The 22,310-nt window shown below is 37.3% G+C and overlaps 1 long non-coding RNA gene and 3 other non-coding genes across 4 annotated transcripts; 2 read left to right on the top strand and 2 right to left on the bottom strand.

Annotated features, from left to right (window-relative positions):
• Nucleotides 1–7,718: 7,718 nt before the first annotated feature.
• Nucleotides 7,719–7,790, bottom strand: TRNAQ-UUG (transfer RNA glutamine (anticodon UUG)). Its single transcript has one exon. It is a non-coding gene; the product is annotated as a tRNA-Gln (tRNA).
• A 1,485-nt stretch (nucleotides 7,791–9,275) lies between these two features.
• On the top strand, nucleotides 9,276–10,320 carry LOC147788796 (uncharacterized). Its single transcript, XR_015412031.1, has 3 exons — nucleotides 9,276–9,335; nucleotides 9,427–9,498; nucleotides 10,191–10,320. It is a non-coding gene; the product is annotated as an uncharacterized LOC147788796 (long non-coding RNA).
• A 6,823-nt stretch (nucleotides 10,321–17,143) lies between these two features.
• On the bottom strand, nucleotides 17,144–17,215 carry TRNAQ-CUG (transfer RNA glutamine (anticodon CUG)). Its single transcript has one exon. It is a non-coding gene; the product is annotated as a tRNA-Gln (tRNA).
• Nucleotides 17,216–21,666: 4,451 nt separating this feature from the next.
• On the top strand, nucleotides 21,667–21,740 carry TRNAN-AUU (transfer RNA asparagine (anticodon AUU)). Its single transcript has one exon. It is a non-coding gene; the product is annotated as a tRNA-Asn (tRNA).
• Nucleotides 21,741–22,310: the final 570 nt, after the last annotated feature.

Raw genomic sequence — 22,310 nt, 5'->3', positions numbered from 1 at the left:
AAAAAATCAAAAGTGGAGAGATTAAACTAGCAATTTGACAAAGTGAGAATATAAGATTACATATGCCTACTCCAAGTATAGAAAAAACTTACGGTGTAAGTATTAGAAATTTGACAAACTAATCATTTAATAAAAAATCAAAAGTGGAGAGATTAAACTAGCAATTTGTGAGAATATAAGATTACATATGCCTACTCCAAGTATAGAAAAAACTTACGGTAATAGTTAATATAAAGTTGTCAAAAGTGGGATTTGAACCCACGCACTCTCACAAAGACCAAAACTTGAGTACAAAGCCTTAGACCACTCAGCCATCTTGACTATTTATTTTGAGATCTAACATTGGTTGTAGAGGGGAATGAAGCATTCCTTATAAGGATGTGGAAAGCTCACCCTAATAGACGCGTTTTAAAACTTGTAGACATACAACGATAAGTAACAGGAAAAAAAAAAAAAACAATATCTGCTAGCAATTGGAGAGGGAACCAAGCATTTTCTTTAAGGTTGTGGATACCTCATCCTAGTAGACATATTTTAAAATCGTGAGGCTGATGGTGATACGTAATTAGCCAAAGTATTGTATATCATAGCATATACATAACATAGTATATGTCATACAATCATAAAACACGACATGTGCAGGGGCCACAGGTAGCAATGTCCATTCCCTGTGATCATCCCCACCATCTATTTCATTCTCCATTTCCATGAAATTCTCTATATTTGTGTGGGGATCAGGGTAAGGGATTAATCTCAAGGAAGTGGCAGGGATCGGATTCCCCATGGAGAATTTTAGGGGCTTTAAATCTATGAGTCAGTCTTAGATGAAAAGGCCAAGAGTGTTGAAGATGAAAGGACAAGAATCTTTACATGAACAATGACTTTTTATGGGTTAGGAACAGTGGCATCCCGATGTCTATATTTAGTTTTAGAAGACCTTATAAATACATTTGTTATTACTATAGTTTTAGAAGACCTTATAAATACATTTGTTATTACGGTGGTAAAACCATAAAGCAGAGCAGAGAAAAAAAGAAAAGAAACAGAGAAGCAATAGAAGATTGTTTTTCGAGATAAACAAAGTGTTATTTGTCTCCTTCTATTGTTAGTGTGTGGGAGATTTATTTCACAAATTTATGAGTTTTCTTTCACAAATTTGTATCAAACCAATGGTGAATGTGACGGGTCAAATACCACTACCGCAACTAACGAAGACAAACTATGAGCATTGGAGCATTCATATGAAAGCTTTTCTCGGTTCTCAAGATGCATGGGAGGTTGTCGAAGAAGGGTTAGAAGAACCAAAAGATACCACGGGTTATACAGCGGCACGAAACAAGGCGTTAAAAGAGGAGCGATAAAAGGATAAGGGGCACTATACATGTTGTTCCAAGTCGTTGACGAGTCGGGCTTTGAGAAGCTTGCTAGTGCAACTACTTCAAAAGAAGTGTGGGACACTTTAGGAAAAGTGTTCAAAGGAATCGACCGAGTCAAGCAAGTGCGTCTCCAAACTCTTCTTGGCAAGTTGGAGAGCATGAAGATGAAGGAGTCAGAAAGTGTATCTGACTACATCACGCATGTACAAACTATTGTAAACCAACTCAACCGAAATGGAGAAATGTTAGCCGAGACGCGGGTTTTGGAATAGATTTTAAGGTCATTAACCAACAACTTTGAGAATGTTGTATGCGCGATAGAAGAGTTAAAGGACCTAGCGATGTTCACAGTCGATGAGCTAGCTGGTTCTCTCGAGGCACACGAGCAACGTAAGAAGAAGAAGGAGGAAACACTCGATCAAGCACTTCAAACCAAGGCGTCAATCAAAGATGAAAATGTACTCTACTCTTAAAATTTTGAAGGTAGAGGTTTTGGCCGTGAAAGTAGTAAAACTGGTCATGGTGGTCAAGGCAGCAGTCATGAAGGATACTATAAGAAGAAGGGACAGTCGAGCCAAGAAAATTGACTTGGAAGAGGACACAGTCGAGGAAGAGACGACCGATCAATTTACTCCAACATTCAGTGCTACAAATGTCACAAATATGGTCACTATGCAAACGATTGTAACTCCGACAAATGTTACAATTGTGGCAGAGGGGCATTTTGTAAAAGATCTTCGAGCTGATAAAAAGGTGGAAGAAAAAATCAACCTAGCCTTGGATGACGCAACAAACGAAGGTCTTCTCTTGATGGCTCAAAATGAGGATCTGAAAGCGAAAGAACACGGCAGAGCAAAAGACGATGGTGGTAGTTGTGAGGCAGTGGAAGCCGTTGGAAACTAGGGGATACGCAACAAATTTGGCAAAATCACGATATCGGAGAATAGAAAATCGAAGAAGGAATCTTGATTGAACACGCGTTCGGCGAACGAGACAAAGAAACTTCCAGATCATCAAAAGGAGAACAGAGATTTAGAGCAACAACGCCATGGATAAATCTGTGGAGAAGTCTCAGTTGTAGACGTTGAAATCGCTGAACGGATGCCTTTTAAAGGAGAAAGTAGAGATTGAAAAGGAAAAGAAAGCTTTTAGAAATGGAGATTTAGAGGTTAGAGAAGGAAGTGGCGGAGCTGAGTGAGAGTTCTTTCTATCTCAAATAGGAGAGGGAAGAGAACGGGAAGGATTTATGAGATTGTGAAGAGAATTGAAGAAGGTGTGGAGAAAGAGAGGTTAGCTGCTGATGAGTCGTGGGTTCAAAACCGGAGGTGCGCGCTAGGAAGTGAAATTCTTTACATTGAAGCGTTGCACCATGCAGATCGGGTCGAACATCCTTCGAGTCAAACTGGGTTAGACGTGGGCGTGGGTCAGAAGAGCTACCGCGTGTCGCATATCGAGTGGAGACGCGTCACTTTACAACGTGCCTTACGCGTTATTCCACCCAATTGTCAATACGTGTCCCTCAGGCTGTCTGACACGCGGCTTTCCGGTTGTCTGATGCGCTTTCCGTCCCGCAAGTTAACATGTGGCTTGCCGAAAAATTTTCTCTACTGACAGTCGCAATACTAAATCTGGCCTTCAAACTCAATCCATTTACCTCCTTTTTGTTCCTGAAATCAATCTCAGAAATCCTCTAATTTCATCCTTCATAGAAGAACATATCGAACGGCTCATATTTAATGCAAAATTGTGAAAGTCATTTACCTCCTTGTTCCTGAAAGGACTCTCATAAATCGTTAAAATTTGTTCTTGTTCCTGAGAGTCCCCTGAAAGAACTCTCAGAAATCCTCAAAATTTGAAACGACCCCCAGAAATCTGAAATCCTCATTTACCTCCTTCTTGTTCCTAAAAGAACTCTCATAAATCCTCAAATTTGAAAGGACTCCCATAAATTCAGGAATCTTAAAAATCCTCAAAATTTGAAAGAACTCCCAGAAATCCTTATTTACCTCCTTCTTGTTCCTAAAAGAACTCTCATAAATCCTAAAAAATTTAGAAATCCTCAAAATTTCTCAAAAATCTTCAAAATTTGTTCTTGTTCCGGAAATGACTATCAGAAATCTTCAAAATTTGAAAGGACTCCCAAGACTACCAGAAATCCTCATTTACCTCGTTCTTGTTCCTGAAAGGACTCTCAGAAATCTTCAAAATTTCTCAGGAATCCTCAAAAGTTGTTCTTGTTCCGGAAAGGACTATCAGAAATCCTCAAAATTTGAAAGGACTCCCAAAAATCCTCATTTACCTCCTTCTTGTTCCTGAAAGGACTCTAAAAAATCCTCAAAATTTCATCCTTCATAGAATAACACATCACGGCTCACTTCTAAAGAAAAATTCAAAATTTCATCCTTCATGGACGAACATATCCCGTCTCAGATCTAAAGAAATTTCGTTCTTCTCTCAGAAATCCTCAAAATTTCATCCTTCATAGAATAACATATCACGGCTCAGATCTAAAGAAAAATTCAAAATTTCATCCTTCATAGACGAACATATCACGACTCAGATCTAAAGAAAAATTGTGAAAGGTTACCTCGCAGGTCACGTCGGTTTAAAGTTCGTAGTTTTGTAACCCCGTATCATGAAAAGATATTATTAAGAATTAATGAAAATTTTTGCCTATGTAATTGTCAAACCTACGACCTTCACGTTATTAACACGACAATTAACCAACTAAGCTAATAAGGTATAGGTTTTATGCACATTATAGATTGTTGGTTCCTAAACCAGTCAATCGAGTTTCGTTTACATAACTTTATGCATAATAAACTTATAAAAGTCATTATCTTTTAAAGTTCGTAGTGTTTTAACTCGTATCATGAAAAGATATTATTAAAAATTAATGAAACTGACTCATGCAAGTGTCGAACCTACGACCTTCGCGTTATTAGTACAACGGTCTAACAAACTAAGCTAATATGCCATAGGTTTTATGTACATTGTAGATCGAGTTTAGGTTACATAATTTTATGCATAATAAACTTAAAACTTTAAGTCATTATCTTTAAAGTTCGTAATGTTGTAACCCCGTATCATGAAAAGATATTATTAAGAAGAAATGAAATTGGCCCATGCAGGTGTGAAACCAATGACCTTCACATTATTAGCATGACGTTCTAACCAACTGAGCTAATAGGCCATAGGCTTTATGCACATTGTAGATCGGTATCTCCTCATTCAGTCAATCAAGTTTCGCTTACATAATTTTATGCATAATAAACTTAAAACTATAAGTGATTATCTTTTAAATCGAATATCATTAAATATATCATTATTGAGAATTAATGAAATTGACCATGCAAGTTTCAAACCTGCTGAGCTCCTAATCTAGCCAATCGAGTTTAGGTTACATAATTTTATGCATAATAAAACTTCAAAACTTTCCAATTTTAAGATATTATCTTTAAAGTTCGTAGTGTTCTAACCCCGTATCATGAAAAGATATTATTAAGAGAATTAATGGTATTGTCCAACGGTAAAAGGGAGGTCCATCACTTCATTTTATAAGCCCACTTGAACGGTTTAAAGTCGGTCGAAGAATACATTCTTTTACGGCTCTAGGTCAATATTTTTGCTAATCCGGCTTGGGTTTGATACGCTCGGACCCTTTCTTCTTTCAATTTTTCAGAAGCTTAAATTAGTATGACTACCTTTTGGCTAGTTAAATTTTTAGAATCAGAGTTTATATTATTAATGCACAGTTGGGTTTAGTTAGTTTATATACTTATGAGTAAGTTTAAATTACATAAGTAAGTTTATATACTTATGAGTGAGTTAATCTCCATAGTAGAATTTTAATTTATGATTGTTGGACTTCTTAGGCAAAATTAAAATTTAGAGGCCAGCATTAAGCTACCGTCAAATGGTCGTAGTAGCTTCAGCTTAGGCTAACCAAGTAAGTGAACTTACCATCATTTGGTTATAATTGTGTGTTGTATGATGACATGTGCTCGTGGCTTTGCACATTGTAATAGCCCAAGCTCATCGCTAGCAGATATTTTCTTCTTTTGATTTTCGGGATTACCTTACGCTTTTAAAACGCATAGAGAAATTTTCACACCCTCATAAAGAATGTTCCCCTCTCCAACTATTGTGGGATCTCACAATCCGACCTCTTTATATAGAGGTATCAAGTTGGCTTAAGGGCTTATCTTGTTATCTTTTTGTCTTTGATTAGCCTCCTCTAATCAATATGAACACTTATAAAACAAGTCTAGAAACCTTGTTCAATATCTATGGGAAATTACTTAAGCTATGGGAAATTAGTGAGCCCAACAACATTACTCTATCTCACACAACTATCTCGAACTCCTAGAAAACCTTTTAACCTTGCCTTCTTGGTTCATATGCTTGAGGGACCCTTGTTTCTACATGTATGCATGTTTTTTTTTTTTCTTTTTAATAACTATCTAGATCAACTCTTAATGTAAAATATATCGTCGTGTGGGCCCATTCTTTCCTCTTAATGACTTGAGCTATTGCTCTCTAAAACAAATGTTAAGGAGTGTGAAGTCCTGACTTAGTAGCTCATGTGTCTATGGCTCGGTCTACCTTAACTCTACCAAGTTGTCGTGGCCATAATCTAAAAAAATTCAAGTAGATTCAAGGCTCGGATCTCGTATTGGTATTAATGTTGGAATAACTTAGATATAACATTCAACCTTAATCCAAACCTTCCTAATTTATTCCTCGTGATTTGGTTTCTTCCTTTAACTGATCATGACTTGATTAGTCTCTATGTATTACTTTATCTTTTAAGTCACATACTCCAAATCTTGCTAAAGTATCTAATCATTGACCACTTTGCTCATACAACCTCAAAGCTTCCTCTTACTATTTGTGCATAAACATCTTAAAAAAGAAAACTCTCATTCCTCAAATTTCTTAATAAAACTCTCATTTAAGACTGATATTGCATAAGCATAATAAATGTTCTTATATGTAGTAAAACTTGAGATACTTAAGAATAGTTTCATATACACATCTTGTCATTTGATATTCATAACAAACCTTGATTCTTATAAAAGGTTTTTAAGGGTTGTTTCGTCATTTTTCTTAATTTCATACGTCAAACACGCTCTAATTTTCTCATATGATCTTAAATACTTACCCTTAAGGTCATAAATGGGTCTCTTAAACAGTTTATTTAACAATTGAGGTTTTTTGTAATCTTGAAAACATTTTAGAATTCTTATAGGGGTATGTTGGACATTTACCACCCCAAATCTTGGTTAAATCTAGACATATTCCAATGGCCTCGTAACTTTGTATAAAATCTTTGAATCATGACATATTCAAATGGCCTTCTAAGTATGTTGTAGAAGAGACACAACTCATCGAATCCAACGACCAAATTTAAAATGGAGATCACTTGCCCACTAATTAGAGAGAATATGTTTGACATAAATTTTATAAAATTCAATCTCAAATTCACGACAATCTAGATTTTTTTAACGTCGATTTAAGCTCTCTCTATAAAGCCTGAAGTAGGAGCTTTCGTTTGGAGCAAGAATCGAGCTAAGTCAAGCCTTCAACTGTGAGTTGTTATAGCCTCTAAGATTTTGGGTTCCTTACTCGCAGGATTTCTTCCAAATTTGAGAGTAATAGTCAACCATTTTCCTTCAAACCTGCTTTTGCACCGTCTGAATGAGACTACCCACAAGTTTGGTGATGAAATAAAGTGTTGAAGGTGCCTCAAACACAACTTCTCAATTTGGTCCGTCTTTAAAGAAAGATGGTTGAAGCTCGAAAATTAAATAAGAGGCTACATGCCAATTTTTCTAGAAACCTATCATGTTCGATTTTCGAACATCCAAGGAATATTTCCGTAGAAGACCACGAAGGTTAACAAGACTCAGAGCAAGTCCAATTGAAGAAAATTATTTTCGTTTAAAATTTGGGAGTAAGGATCGAAGTCTTACTTACAATCCATTTTCTTCAAAATTGACCCTTTCTTTAGCTTTAGAATACTAATGAAGAAATCGAGAGTTAATACGTCTTAGATAAGGTTGCCTAAGGAAACAAAATTCTGCTTTCTTAAATAAGTTGGGAGATCAAATTCCAAAATTAAGACCTCACCATCTTTAAGCTTCATAAAGAAATTGAGGGGAGAAATGCCCAAGGCGAAGACCATGGGACAATCTCCTAATGTATCAGTACTTTCATCGGGACCATAGATGTTCATAAAATTTGTGTCTTATAAATTTATATCGTTATATTGATTCTCTAAACAAGTTCTAACTTTTTATCTATTAAATATGTGAATTTTTAAGTAAAGAAATGTAGAAGAGGTCCCACCGAGATTTGAACTCGGGTTATTGGATTCAAAGTCCAATGTCCTAACCACTAGACCATGGGACCACTAATTTGTAAAGATTTGTGTGTCATAAATGTGTGAACTTTAAAAAGAATAATAGTATCTTATTTGTTTCTTGTAGATCTCTAAATTTTGAAAATGATTTGTGTCTTTGTTTTTAGTTATGTATTTGATAGGGTTTCAATGCAATAAAATTAATTAATTTATTAGATCATTTGTAAAATTATTCAATCATTCTTCTTCACTCATTTCCATCCTACTTTAATAGAGTCACAGAAATGTTATTTTGAAACAAATTTAACTTTAAAAAAAGATATTTATTTAATAAGTTTTTCCCATCCATATTTTTTAAAAGTTTATTTGAATATTCTAGGTAACATTAACAAAGTAAAAAAAAAAATCAAATTATTTATGTTTACTCTATTTTTATAAAAAGAAGACAATAATGAAACACATGTGCTACGTATTAATATATGAATGACTATTTAGATCTAAACAGTTACTTAGTTTTGTCATTATCAATTTGTTAATACAATCTCTAATAAATACAAAGTTAATAGTGAGAAAAGAAAAAACAACTCGCATTCTAAGGACATGTAAATAAAATATAGATTGTCAAGTATAAGTCGTTTTCGAGTACTCTTTATTAACTCCAATTTGGCGTGGAAGGGTTGGATGGAAACTCAACCTTACCAGCACCTTCTTAATTGGCATATTTTTTTTAGGATTGCACAATATCTCACATTTATATTAAAACAAATAATAGGAGAGAGAAAATAAAAAAAGAATGTGGGTAGATTGTAATAACCTAAAATAATGATAATATGTATTTTGTATTTATTTGTTGTGTGTTTGTTAATAATAATAATAATAATAATAATAATAATAATAATAATTAAAAAAAAAAAAAACAAAAAATGAAAACGAAGCAGCTGCGTCAAGCAGCTGCTGTAAAGGGGGATGAGGGGCGACGGACGCGTAGGCTGAAGGCGTGGGAATGATGAGTGGATTAGTAGAGGGTGTGGAAGCGTATTAGGCCTTGATTAGGCTTTAAAAAGGAAGAAAAACGAAGAATAGCAATTAGGGAAAAACTCCAGGAAACAGAGGAGGAAAAATTCTGAGAATTCGAGTTGGTTGCTTAAGATTGGTTGTCAATCGAGGGTAAAGGAAGAGAGGTTGTTGCTAAGGAATCCTTTGAGGAAGGGGATACGGCCACGAGCTGAATCGGACGGTGATTCGAAGGTAACGAAAACTCCATATCACCGAACCTTTAAAACTCAATATCTTGGTTCATACTGCATAATAAATTATGAAATAGGGCTTGTTAGAATCGTAGTTAGGAGATCTATAAAGTTGTAGAAGAAATCAGAACGAAATTCGAGCTGTAGAGATGAAATTTTTGCTTCGGGACACAACGGGTATTAAAGGAAAAGATTGGGAAAAATTGCAGGAAGGAGAGGTTGAAAACGAGCGCGTGAAGAACACGCGAGGCGCGTGGGAGTCCGCGAGTGGAAGTGCGACTGTGCGCGGATCAGGCGCGTGAGAAACGAACCCCAATCTTGTGTTGGCGCGTGAGGGCGCGTGAGCAGGTATTTTGGCTCCCGGTTTGTCTCGTTCGACTCCTTTTGACCTGTCCTATCCAAATTGGTCTATACTTATGTTCAAATTGATAAAATATAGGTCTAATAGGAAGGAATTGTGTTGAAATACTATTAAACGTACATTCAAGGGGGAAAAGGAGTTCGAAACCAAGTAAGTAGCGTATTGATCTTTGAACTAGTTCTTAACTTGTTTTACAACATGTGAGTATGTTGTTTACCTGATTAAGAGCTTAGTATGTTATGATGAGCTTTGATGATATTGAGTGTTTATTGTATATTGTGACTGCTTGCCTGTGATGTAAACATGATATAAATGATTGTCAGAATGTTCTATGTGTTGAACATGATACATGTACGAAAGCATGCAGTAACTGTGAGTATGTTATGCATGTTAATGGAAAGGTTATGACTCTAAGATATGCTTATTGGTTGTTGAGCTATGGCTTATTTATATGAGTATGATAGTCTACTAATTCTCGCGGAGTTCCTGGCCAACGCGCTGTGTGCTAAGTCAGGGAGTATGAGTACTCCCGACCATTGGTATATGAGATAAACAGGCTGCCAGAGAAATTAGTAGACGGGCCGTATTTGACCGAGAGCGAGTCTTACATACGAGTCCGAAAATTCTAGATAAGCATGTCAAAAGAGAGTCAATAACCTAAGCTGGAGATAGCTGAGATACCTCATTAACGAACAGATGACCCTAGTAAGAGAACTAGGAGTCAATGATGAATAAAACTTAAAAACACTTGGAAAGATTAGTTATGCACTCTTGAATGATAAGCTAGCTACTTACTGAGTAATCTAATTACTCATCAAAATTATTATAACTTTTCTTTCCAGATTTAGATGATGCAGGCCAACCGAGGACGAGACCAGCGGGCTAGAGACTACTGGGAATCCATGTCTGGGTCTGTTTATGTAATTATGTTTTCGTTGTCAGGATTTTATCTTGGTCGTATTAAGTTTTAAAAAGTACTAATTTTAAATGTTTTTGTTTACTGGATGTTTTTTTTTTTTTTTTTTAGAAATATTTTGAGATTATGATTGGGTGTTAGAGTATGTTGTCGTTGTTGACGGTAACTCCTGTTAATCGCGTTGACGATGAGTGGGTTTTACAAGTTGGTATCAGAGTCTAGGTTATAGGTTCTGTAGACAGTCTAGAATAGACAGTATGGATTCCTTTAGTCCAGCTCAGCGGTATCTCGCCTCGGTTAGGTAAGTGATGTATGATTAAATTGTATGAAAGAATAGTATGAAAAGTTTAAAAGAATTGATGATGACCACTTAATTATGTGTGTGACAGATATGGTGGTATTTAAGAATTTAGACCCTGGTACGTCCAATGTGGACTCGGGGAATGAGGGGCAGCCTGTAGAGGGAACTGCTCCAACAGAGGCGGTTCCGGAGCCTGCTGCTCAGTCGGCATCTAGAGATCAGCCGACTGTTGTGATTACTTTGGAGGCATTACAATCATTGATTGAGAGTCGAGTAGATCAGGCGGTGCAGAGCCGGGTGGACCAAGCGGTACAGGCAGCCCTTGCTGGTCTTGGAAGCCAGGCGGCTCCAACAGCACCTGTATTGGGCCAGACGACATTAGTGTCTGAAGCACCAGGAGTAGGTGTTCAGACAGTAATACCTTCAACACGGTTGACAGAGCTACCTGGTACAGCTGTGGTGACAGAGGCACCATCGCGGGTAGTAACTTATGGCCGACGATGTATGACAAAGGAGAGTGAGTACATACGAGATTTCATGAAACTTGCCCTGCCAAGGTTTGGAGGAAAGGGGACTGATCCTGAGGCAGCTGAATGGTGGTTGGAATGTATTGAAACAAAGTTTACATTCTACAACTGCTCATAGAATCATAAGGTGTTGTGTGCTACATATTTGTTGGAGGGACCAGCCAATTTTTGGTGGAAATCAAAGAAGCCGAAGATGGAGGCTGGTGGAGCCCCAATCACATGGGCGGCCTTCAGACATAAGTTTTGTGAGAAATACTATCCTGCTCTACCGAGATTGCAAAACCGAAAAGCCTTTATGCAATTGGAACAGGGTAATAGGTCAGTAGAGGAGTATGAGGCGGAATTCACACGATTATCCAGATTTGTTCCTCTTATGGTTGCTACCGAGGAAGAGAAGACAGATCTCTTTATTCAGGGTTAGACAAGAGATACAGGGATCCGTGTCTGCCCATGCTTCTCAAGATTTTGTTACGGCTTATAATGCTGCGGTGAAATTAGATGCTAGCACCCCGAGGAGTAATCAGGGTTCTAGCAGTCAGGTGCGACCAAGTGGTAAATGAAAATTTATTCAAATATCCTCGGGTTCGCAACAGCAGACGGTACCACAACGAGTTGATCGTTGGCCTTACTCAGGTGAAGGGAGGGCAGGTTGTGGTAAGTGTGGGTTAACTCATGTGGGATCTTGTAATGCTGCAGACAAGATATGTTATAACTGTGGTAAGACTGGTCATCTCGCCAGAGTATGTCGTAGTGCAAAGAATCCTAATGTGATGCGCCCCGAGCGATCTGCTCCAGGTGGAGGAGGGGGTCAGTCGAGTGCCGGGGGACAGCCTCAGGCTCGAGTTAACGCCTTTTCCACGACAAGCAAGGCAGCGGGGGATGCCAGCACAGTGGTGACAGGTACTTTACCCATATATGGCTATTTTGCTTATACTGTATTTGATTCTGGCTCGACGCATTCTTTTATATCATCATCGTTTGTTTGTCAAGCCTGACTTGAAGTAGAGGTTTTAGGTTATGAGGTTTTAGTTTCTACACCTTCAGGAGTCATTTTGATGACCCGTGAAAAGGTGAAACTAAATAAAGTAGAAGTATCCGGCCAACCATTAGACGTGTTGTTAATGGTGCTAGATATCTGCTCATCATGCCAGTATCGATTGTTATAAGAAGGAGATAGTTTTTCACCCCTCGATGGGAAAGAGCTTCCGGTTTCAGGGTACGAAGCTGGGAAGTGTTCCCAAGACGATTACTGCTTTGAAGGCTAGGAAGTTGATTGGTCACGGTGCTGTGGCATTCCTGGCTAGTGTGGTAGAAGTGGGACGAGTGGATACAGATGTATCAACTGTACCTGTGGTAAATGAATTCCTGAATGTTTTCCCTGATGAGTTACCTGGTTTACCACTAGAGCGGGAATTCAACTTTGGTATTGAACTAGAACCAGGGACGACACCTATCTCTAAAGCTTCTTATAGGATGGCCCCCACAGAATTGAAAGAGTTGAAGTTGCAATTACAGGAGTTGTTGAACCAGGGATTGATACGACCTAGCATGTCACCGTGGGGAGCTCCAGTGTTGTTTGTGAAAAAGAAGAACGGTACACTCCGTATCTGTATTGACTATAGGGAGCTGAATAAGGTGACCATTAAAAATAAGTATCCCTTGCCGCGAATTGATGACTTGTTTGACCAGCTTCAAGGGGCAGCGGTGTTTTCGAAGATTGATCTTCATTTTTGTTATCACCAGATAAGAGTCAAAGAAGATGACATATCGAAGACGGCTTTTCGTACTCGGTATGGGCATTATGAGTTTGTTGTGATGTCCTTTGGCTTGACTAATGCCCCTGCAGTATTTATGGAGCTGATGAATCGGGTATTCCAGGACTTTCTGGATTCTTTTATCATTGTGTTCATTGATGATATCTTGGTTTATTCCAAGACAAACGATGAACATGCAGAACATTTGAGGAAGGTTTTGTTGGTTCTACGTAAACAAAGATTGAATGCCAAGTTCTCAAAATGTGAGTTTTGACTTCAAAAGGTAGTATTCCTTGGTCATGTGGTATCCAATGATGGTATAACTGTTGATCCAGCAAAGGTGGAGGTAATTATAGGTTGGGTTCGACCAACTACAGTTACTGAGGTGAGAAATTTTCTGGGTTTAGCCGGATATTACAGGCGCTTTATTAAAGACTTTGCAAGGATTGCCGCACCATTGACTCAGTTAACCCGAAAAGGAAAGAAATTTGATTGGAGTCGAGCTTGTGAAAGTAGTTTTTAGGAACTCAAGGAAAGACTAGCGTCAGCCCCAATGCTTATTGTACCTGACGGTACTGGGAACCTAGTAATTTATAGGGATGCCTCTAAGCATGGGTTGGGGTGCGTACTTATGCAAAACGGGAGAGTTATTGCTTATGCCTCTCGGCAATTGAAGGATTATGAACGCAATTACCCAACTCATGATTTAGAGTTAGCTGCTGTGGTGTTTGCTCTGAAGATATGGAGACATTATCTGTACGGTGAGAGGATACAAGTTTATACGGATCATAAGAGTCTTAAATATCTGTTCACCCTAAAAAAGCTCAACATGAGGCAACGTCGATGGTTGGAGTTGGTAAAAGATTATGATGTGGAGATCCTACATCATCCTGGTAAAGCTAATGTGGTAGCTGATGCCTTGAGTCGTAAGACAGCTCACTCATCTGCAATGCTAACGAGACAACCCAACATTAAGATGGAGTTTGAACGAGCTCAGATAGCTGTGTTGGTCAGGAAAGCAGCAGCTCAGCTAGCTCTTATGACTATTTGTCCGACGTTGTAAGAACAAATTATTCAGGGTCAACAGAGGGACCCTTATTTTTCAAAAGTTGTGAAGCAACTTGAGACTGAACAAATCAAGGATTTCTTGATAACGGGTGATGGATGTTTGAAGTGGCGGAACCGAACTTGTGTGCAAACAATGTAGAGATCAAGAGGAAGATTCTATCTGAGGCGCATGAGTCTCCCTATACTGTGCATCTAGGTGCCACAAAGATGTATCAGGATTTGAAAACATGCTTTTGGTGGCCTGGTATGAAGAAAGATGTTGCTGAGTGTGTGAGTAGGTGTTTAACTTGTCAACAAGTTAAGGCACCTAGACAGAAACCAGCTGGATTATTGCACCCTTTAAATGTGCCTCAGTGGAAGTGGGAAGAAGTGACTATGGATTTCATTACAGGACTACCTAGAACCCAATTGGGATTTACAGTGATATGGGTGGTTATGGATAGATTAACTAAGATAGCCCATTTTATACCGGGTAAGTCTACATATTCGGTTGACAAGTGGGCACAATTGTATTTAAAGGAGATTGTAAGGTTGCACGGTGTACCAGTTTCTGTTGTGTCAGATAGGGATACACGGTTTACTTCTCGATTCTGGAAGAGTCTTCAGGAAGCCCTTGGTACACAACTGATGTTTAGTATAGCGTTTCATCCTCGGATAGATGGACAGACAGAGAGATTAAATCAAATTCTCGAGGACATGTTGCGTGCATGTGTACTTGATTTTGCTGGCAGTTGAGTTTGGTGGAATTTGCCTATAATAATAGTTATCACGCAACCATCCAGATGGCTCCTTTTGAAGCACTTTATGGACGGAGGTGTCGAACTCCAATTTATTGGGAGGAGGTAGGTTGTAAACCGATGTTAGGTCCAGATTTGCTATGAACGACCAATGAGGCGATTCAGAAGATTAGGAAGAGAATTTTGACCGCTGAAAGTCGTCAGAAGATTTATGCAGATATTAGAAGGAAGGACCTAGAGTTTGAGGTGGGGGATCATGTGTTCCTGAAGATTGCACCAGTTCGTTGTGTTTTGCGATTCGGTAAAAAGGGGAAGCTTAGCCCACGTTTATTGGACCTTTTGAGATCCTCGAAAGAGTTGGCCCAGTAGCCTATAGATTGGCATTACCACCAGCGTTGGATGTTGTACATAATGTTTTTCATGTTCCGATGCTGAGGAAGTATGTTGCAGACCCTATGCATATTCTTCATTATGAAGACTTGGAGTTAAAGGAGGACTTAAGCTATGAAGAACAGCCCATGAAAATTTTAACACGGGAAGTGAGATCTTGCGTAGCAAAGATATTCCCTTTGTTAAAGTTTTATGGAAGAATCAGCAAGCTAGTGAAGCTACTTGGGAAAGAGAGGAGGAGTTTAAACGAGAGTATCCATACTTGTTTAGGGAGTTGGAAACTTTTGAGGACGAAAGTTCTTTAAAGGAGGGTAGAATTGTAATAATCTAAAATAATGATAATATGTATTTTGTATTTATTTGTTGTGTGTTTGTTAATAATAATCATAAATAAAATAATAATAATCATAATAATAAAATAATAATAATCATAATAATAATAATAATAATAATAATAATAATAAAGGAGGGTAGAATTGTAATAGCCACGAGTTGAATCGGACGGTGATTCGAAGGTAACGAAAAACCCATATCACCAAACCTTTAAATCTCGATATCTTGGTTCATACTGCATAATAAATTATGAAATAGGGCTTGTTAGAACCATAGTTAGGAGATCTATAAAGTTGTAGAAGAAATCAGAACGAAATTCGAGCTGTATAGATTAAATTTTTGCTTCGGGACACAACGGGTATTAAAGGAAAAGATTGGGAAAAATTGCAGGAAGGAGAGGTTGAAGACGAGCGCGTGAAGGACACGCGAGGCGCGTGGGAGGCCGCGAGTGGAAGTGCGACTATGCGCGGATCAGACGCGTGAGAAACGAACCCCGATCTTGTGTTGGCGCGTGAGGGCACGTGAGCAGGTATTTTGGCTCCCGGTTTGTCCCATTCGACTCCTTTTGACCTGTCCTATCAAAATTGGTCTATACTTATGTTTAAATTGATAAAATATAGGTCTAATAGGAAGGAATTGTGTTGAAATACTATTAAACGTACATTCAAGGGGGAAAAGGAGTTCGAAACCAAGTAAGTAGCGTATCGATCTTTGAACTAGTTCTTTACTTGTTTTACAACATGTGAGTATGTTGTTTACCTGATTAAAAGCTTAGTATGTTATGATGAGCTTTGATGATATTGAGTGTTTATTGTATATTGTGACTGCTTGCCTGTGATGTAAGCATAATATAAATGATTGTCAGAATGTTCTATGTGTTGAACATGATACATGTACGAAAGCATGCAGTAACTGTGAGTATGTTATGCATGTTAATTGAAAGGTTATGACTATAAGATATGCATATTGGTTGTTGAGCTATGGCTTATTTATATGAGTATGATAGTCTACTAATTCCCGCGGAGTTCCTGGCCAACGCGCTGTGTGCTAAGTCAGGGAGTATGAGTACTCCTGACCGTTGGTATATGAGATAAACAGGCCGCCAGAGAAATTAGTAGAGGGGCCGTATTTGACCGAGAGCGAGTCTTACATACGAGTCCGAAAATTCTAGATAAGCATGTCAAAAGAGAGTCAATAACCTAAGCTGGAGATAGCTGAGATACCTCATTAACGAACAGATGACCCTAGTAAGAGAACTAGGAGTCAATGATGAATAAAACTTAAAAACACCTGGAATGATTGTCAATTATAAGTCGTTTTGGAGAACTAGGACTCATGTTCGATTTTCGAACCTCCAAGGAATATTTCCGTAGAAGACCACGAAGGTTAACAAGACTCAGAGCAAGTCCAATTGAAGACAATCATTTTCGTTTAAAATTTGGGAGTAAGGATCGAAGTCTTACTTACAATCCATTTTCTTCAAAATTGACCCTTTCTTTAGATTTCGAATATTAAGTTGAGCGCTTTTAATGAAGAAATCGAGAGTTAATACGTCTTAGATAAGGTTGCCTAAGGAAACAAAATTCTGCTTTCTTGAATAAGGTTCAAAGCCGGAGGATCAAATTCCAAAATTAAGACCACGCGCTTTAAGTTTCATAAAGAAATCGAGAGGAGAAATGCTCAAGGCGAAGACCATGGGACAATCTCCTAATGTAGTTCTAACTTTTTATCTATTATGTATGTGAATTTTAAGTAAAGAAATATAGAAGAGATCCCACCGAGATTTGAACTCGGGTTATTGGATTCAGAGTCCAATGTCCTAACCACTAGACCATGGGACCACAAATTTGTAAAGATTTGTGTGTCATATAAATGTATCAACTTTAAAAAGAATATGTTTCTTAATGATTTGTGTTTTTGTTTTTTTGTTCTGTATTTGATAGGGTTTCTACCCAATAAAATTAATTAATTTATTAAATCATCTGTACAATTATTCAACCATTCTTCTGCACTCATTTCCATCCTACTTTAATAGAGTTCACACAAAGGTTATTTTGAAACAAATTTAACTTGAAAAAAGATACTTATTTAATAAGTTTTTCCCATCCATATTTTTTAAAAGTGTATTTGAATATTCTAGGTAACATTACCGAAGTAAAAAAAAATCAAATTATTTATGTTTACTCTATTTTTATAAAAAGAAGACAATAATGAAACTCATGTGCTACGTATTAATATATCAATGACTATTTAGATCTAAACTGTTACTTAGTGTTGTTTTTGTCAACTTGTTAATACAATCTCTAATAAATACAAAGTTAACAGTGAGAAAAGAAAAAACAACTCGCATTCCAAAGACATGTAAATAAAATATAGATTGTCAATTATAAGTCGTTTTCGAGTACTCTTTATTAACTCCAATTTGGCGTGGAAGGGTTGGATGGAAACTCAACCTTACCAGCACGTTCTTTTTTGGCATATTTTTTTTAGGATTGCATAATATCTCACATTTATATTAAAACAAATAATAGGAGAGAGAAAATAAAAAAAGAATGTGTTAGATATTTATATTGATGACTTCTAGTATGAATACAAAAATTCACAAAATACATCTTTAAAATGGTAGATATAGTTCTATTTACTATATGTATTTTTATTATGTATAACAATCTACCGTATATAATGATTTACATTCATTACTATACATTAGATGTTTGTTATATATGACCATTAAGAATAAATGTCATTTACCTATAGTCTTACTATGTGTAGCCTGTCATTGAGTAAGTTATAAATACGCAACCGACTTCTGAGTGAACAAAACTTTCATATAAGTCTTTTAATAAAAAGGATGTTTTCATTTAAGTTCTCCCCCGATGAATTTAAAAAGTAATTTTCATTGAATTCAAACGTGCTTGTAAGGAAATAAATTTAAACAAAGAAAGTAGTGACAACATTAGAAATAACAATACGTGACAACCGTTACTACATGTATGTCTTAACTATTAAGTGGGTCCGTCCATCTACAAATATTGAGGTACTTATATAGTTTTAAAACAAATATGTAAGCGTTAAATAAAATAATACGAAGCATAAGGTTGAATTTATCTATTTTCAAGTAGTTTTTCATGAGACATAATGATATAAAATAAAAAAAAATGTAAAAACAAAGAATTTGGACAAAATCATTGTGGGCCCCATAAGAGTTAGAGAGAGAGAGAATGTGATGGCAAGAGTGCTGGTTATGAAAGGGACAGGTGGAGGTGGTGGCCCCACTCAGGAACACCCTAAGATCCCTATCCCTAACCCCCTAAATAAATTAAAAAAAAAAATAAAAATAAAAAAACAAAGACACCACAAAATCTCTAATTCTCCACATCATGTATTCCTATGCTTCCAACACTTAACATTCATGCCCCCTGACTCTCTCTTTTTACACAAAATCCCCCCATCCCATGGACCCCACTTAAAAAACTCTCCGTTTTCATTTACATTTCGCTCCCCTGAAAAAGACAAAATTATAAAATTGACCCAACGCGACTCCTCAACCAATACCTTTCAAACGAAAACAAAAAATTTTATTGAATTTTTCCATTTTTAGTTTCACAATTTTGAAATTCTACTTAATTTTTTACCTAATTTATTTCTACTCTCTATCCTATGGATTTTTACTCCTATTCTTGATACAATAAAAATAAGCTACGTAAAAAAAAGCAAATAGACTTACAACAATTATATTGTTTGAGTTTGTAGGCGAAGGCCAAAACGAAAACACAAACAACAAAAGACTTGAGAATTTGCATGATCTTCTTTTCTTCCGTTGTGTTGCGATTTGTTTTCGAATAAAGATTTATATCGTCCTCTTCTCCTGAAAATGAGACTTAATTCAAAAATATAGTGTTAAATTCAGTAAAATAAATTGTAACAACAATAATGGGTTATGCATTTATTATAAGCAGTTTTGGATTACTCTTTATGTAACGTTTCAGATTTTTCATTTTTGCCTTATTTGGTTGATTATTATTTTTATTTCCATATATGACAAGATATTACGTTATGCATTTATTATAAAAGGTGCAATTTTCAACAAGGAAGTCATTACCTAAATATAAAATAAATAATTAAATGTAATCTCCCCGGAAGGATTCGTGCTGGACTTTTATTACCTAATAGAAACATTCCTATATCTCTGAGTTTCCTTATCCTAAAACCCTAGAATGCAATTGTCTTAAGATTATTTTTATATTCCTATGCCCAACTTTTTACCTCCCTTGAAAACTGTTTTATCTCCAAACATTCCTCCGGAACCTTGGGGTTGCTCTTCGGAGGAAGAATCGGGTAAGGAAGGCAAGGTTTTTGGAATAGGGTCGAGCTGCAGACGCACACCCAGCAGCTCTGGCAGCTTCGCACGCATACACAGTGCGGGTCGGCTCGCACGTGTACGAAATCGACCCGGTTCCGTCAATTCCCGCAACTCGACTTGGCGGCTTAGTTGGCCAGCTCAGCAACTAGGCTTAGCGGCAAGGTATGACTATAATATATCGATTCCAAGGTTTTTGGCCCTTCCGAAGCAGTTTCTGACCTTAGTTTTACCATCCGAAGTCAGTATGGTTCCTAAACGTTAAAGACAGATTAGGTCGGGGGTTTACTTTGATAATAGCATGAGGTTTAGCTAGGGTATGTTATGAAAGGTTCCTAAGTTTTTATGTGGTTATCATAGGACGTATTTAACCGCTGGGATTAGCTCGTTGTGAGTGACTTCAACCAAGACCATCGAGGTAAGTGACCTTACTGTTCGAGTTAGCTTACTACGTGTTGTATGATGGTGCGTGCCCTGTGGCCCCTGCATGCACCATATTTATGTGATATGATTATGTGATGTATAGATTGTGTTGACTGTAGATTGTGTATGTTATGTGATGTATGAATTATGTTGACTGTTGACTGTTTATGTTATGTGAAGTTATGAATGAGATGTTAGTATTATATGCAATGAATATGTTGATCGATATCATAGATAGAATTATCAAGTCATGTCATGAGATGTTTATGCAACTGGAGTGTACTTTCATGTTATGTAGTATGCCATGTAATGTAGGTCATGTGAGATGCCATGTGATGTAAGAAACGTAAATATGTTAACAATTCTTATGTAATGCCATGTTAGATATGTTAAGGAACCTCATGCATATATGTATGTCACGTGCATCGAGATTCTTCCCCTTTATGATACGAAAGAATGAATTACGATATTTATGTTCGCCATGATATCATGCGGGCCCTTCTCTGTTATGTGGTGTCCGACGGAGTGCAACACGTTGTGCCCAACCAAGCCAGGCCCAGGGGGTACGTATATGAGCTCGCCTGGTGGGTCCATGTACGCGTACATGGGCCATGTGTGAAGGAGTACCACACATCCAACCCTACTCGGAATAGAAAAGTGCCCAAGGCTATGAAAAGTTTATGAAAAATTTGGTCCCGCTCATATGTTGCATGTGTTTGCATTCCTGACCCCAACAGTGGGGTGACTTACTGAGTATTTCATAAAATACTCAAGCCACGTGCTACCTACATTTTTTAGGTAAAGGCAAGGCGCCAATGTATGATTGACGGTGGAGCTGAGGACACCATGGAAGTTGGAGATGGGATATTTTTAGAAGTTTAACTTCCTTGTACTTTTTTAAGTTATAGTATTGAGTATTGCTTTATTTAGATTTTTTTTAAAATTCAATTATTGAAGGTTTATTTTTGGAGATGGGTTTTTTTGGATTTATGAATGTTTACGAAAGAGTTTGTTTTGTTTCCAATGAGCTTACGCGTAATGAATTATGTATGCATGGGTGACGTCACTAATTAGGTAAAAGAAAATTAGGGGCGTTACACTTTATTAACTCCAATTTGGCATCAAAGGGTTGGATGGAAACTCAACCTTACCTACGTGTTTTAAAACTGTGATTCTGACGACGATTTGTTACGGGCAAAAATGGACAATATTTTTTAGCGGCTGGAAATGGGAACGAAGCATTCCTTAGAAGAGTGTGGAAACCTCTCCCTAGTAGACTTGTTTTAGAATTGTGAGGTGATGACGATATGTAATGGGCAAAAGCGGACAATATTTGCTAGCGGTGGGTTTGGGCTATTACAAAAGCTATCTGAGTTAGTCACCAAGTGGTGTGCTAGCGATGATGCTGGGCCCCCACGGAGGGTAGATTATGAGATCCAACATTGGTTGGAGAGGGGATGAAACATTCCTTATAAGGGTGTGGTGGGCTTGAGCTATTATAAATAATTAGCTGGAATAGCTTAGTTGGTTAGAGCGTGTGGCTATTAACCACAAGGTTAGAGGTTCAAACCCTCCTTCTAGCGATGGGAATGAGTCATTCCTTACGATTGATGATGTACTTAGCATGAAAAACATACGAGAAAATAATAGGAAACCCCATTATGTACTTAGCACTCGAAGTATAATTTAGCAATTCCGGTTAAGCTACTCATGTAAGTGGCTTCACTATTATTTGGTTTATATGAATTGTTTGAAGTGTGAGCAGCACATGCCTAGTGACAGTTGCAAGTGTCATACCTTTTGATTGTTATATTTTCTTATTATGTTATGACTTTTTGTAATGATGAGATATATAATGTTATGGAATATCATGACACGTTATGCCATTGAGGAATGTGACATCATATGAAAGTCACTACTTTATTCATAGTTATATGCCATTATTTTAAACTATTGGGATCACATTCATATTATATGTTTACATGTACCGAAATACCTCCCCGTCATGATTAGTACGGACACGTACCTGACGACATTGATATTCACAATGATGTTATTATACGATATTGTATACACCACAATACTATGTGCACTCCCTTCCCTCTATGATATACAAACAGCGTGAGTGTATGCTAGTTGAAGCCCAGGTCAAT

This window comes from Cucurbita pepo, chromosome 16 (assembly GCF_057944985.1).
Source record: "Cucurbita pepo subsp. pepo isolate OVF chromosome 16, ASM5794498v1, whole genome shotgun sequence".
NCBI lineage: Eukaryota > Viridiplantae > Streptophyta > Magnoliopsida > Cucurbitales > Cucurbitaceae > Cucurbita > Cucurbita pepo.
Note: the sequence above shows the minus strand (reverse complement) of the source record. Positions and strands in the feature narration are given on the sequence as shown.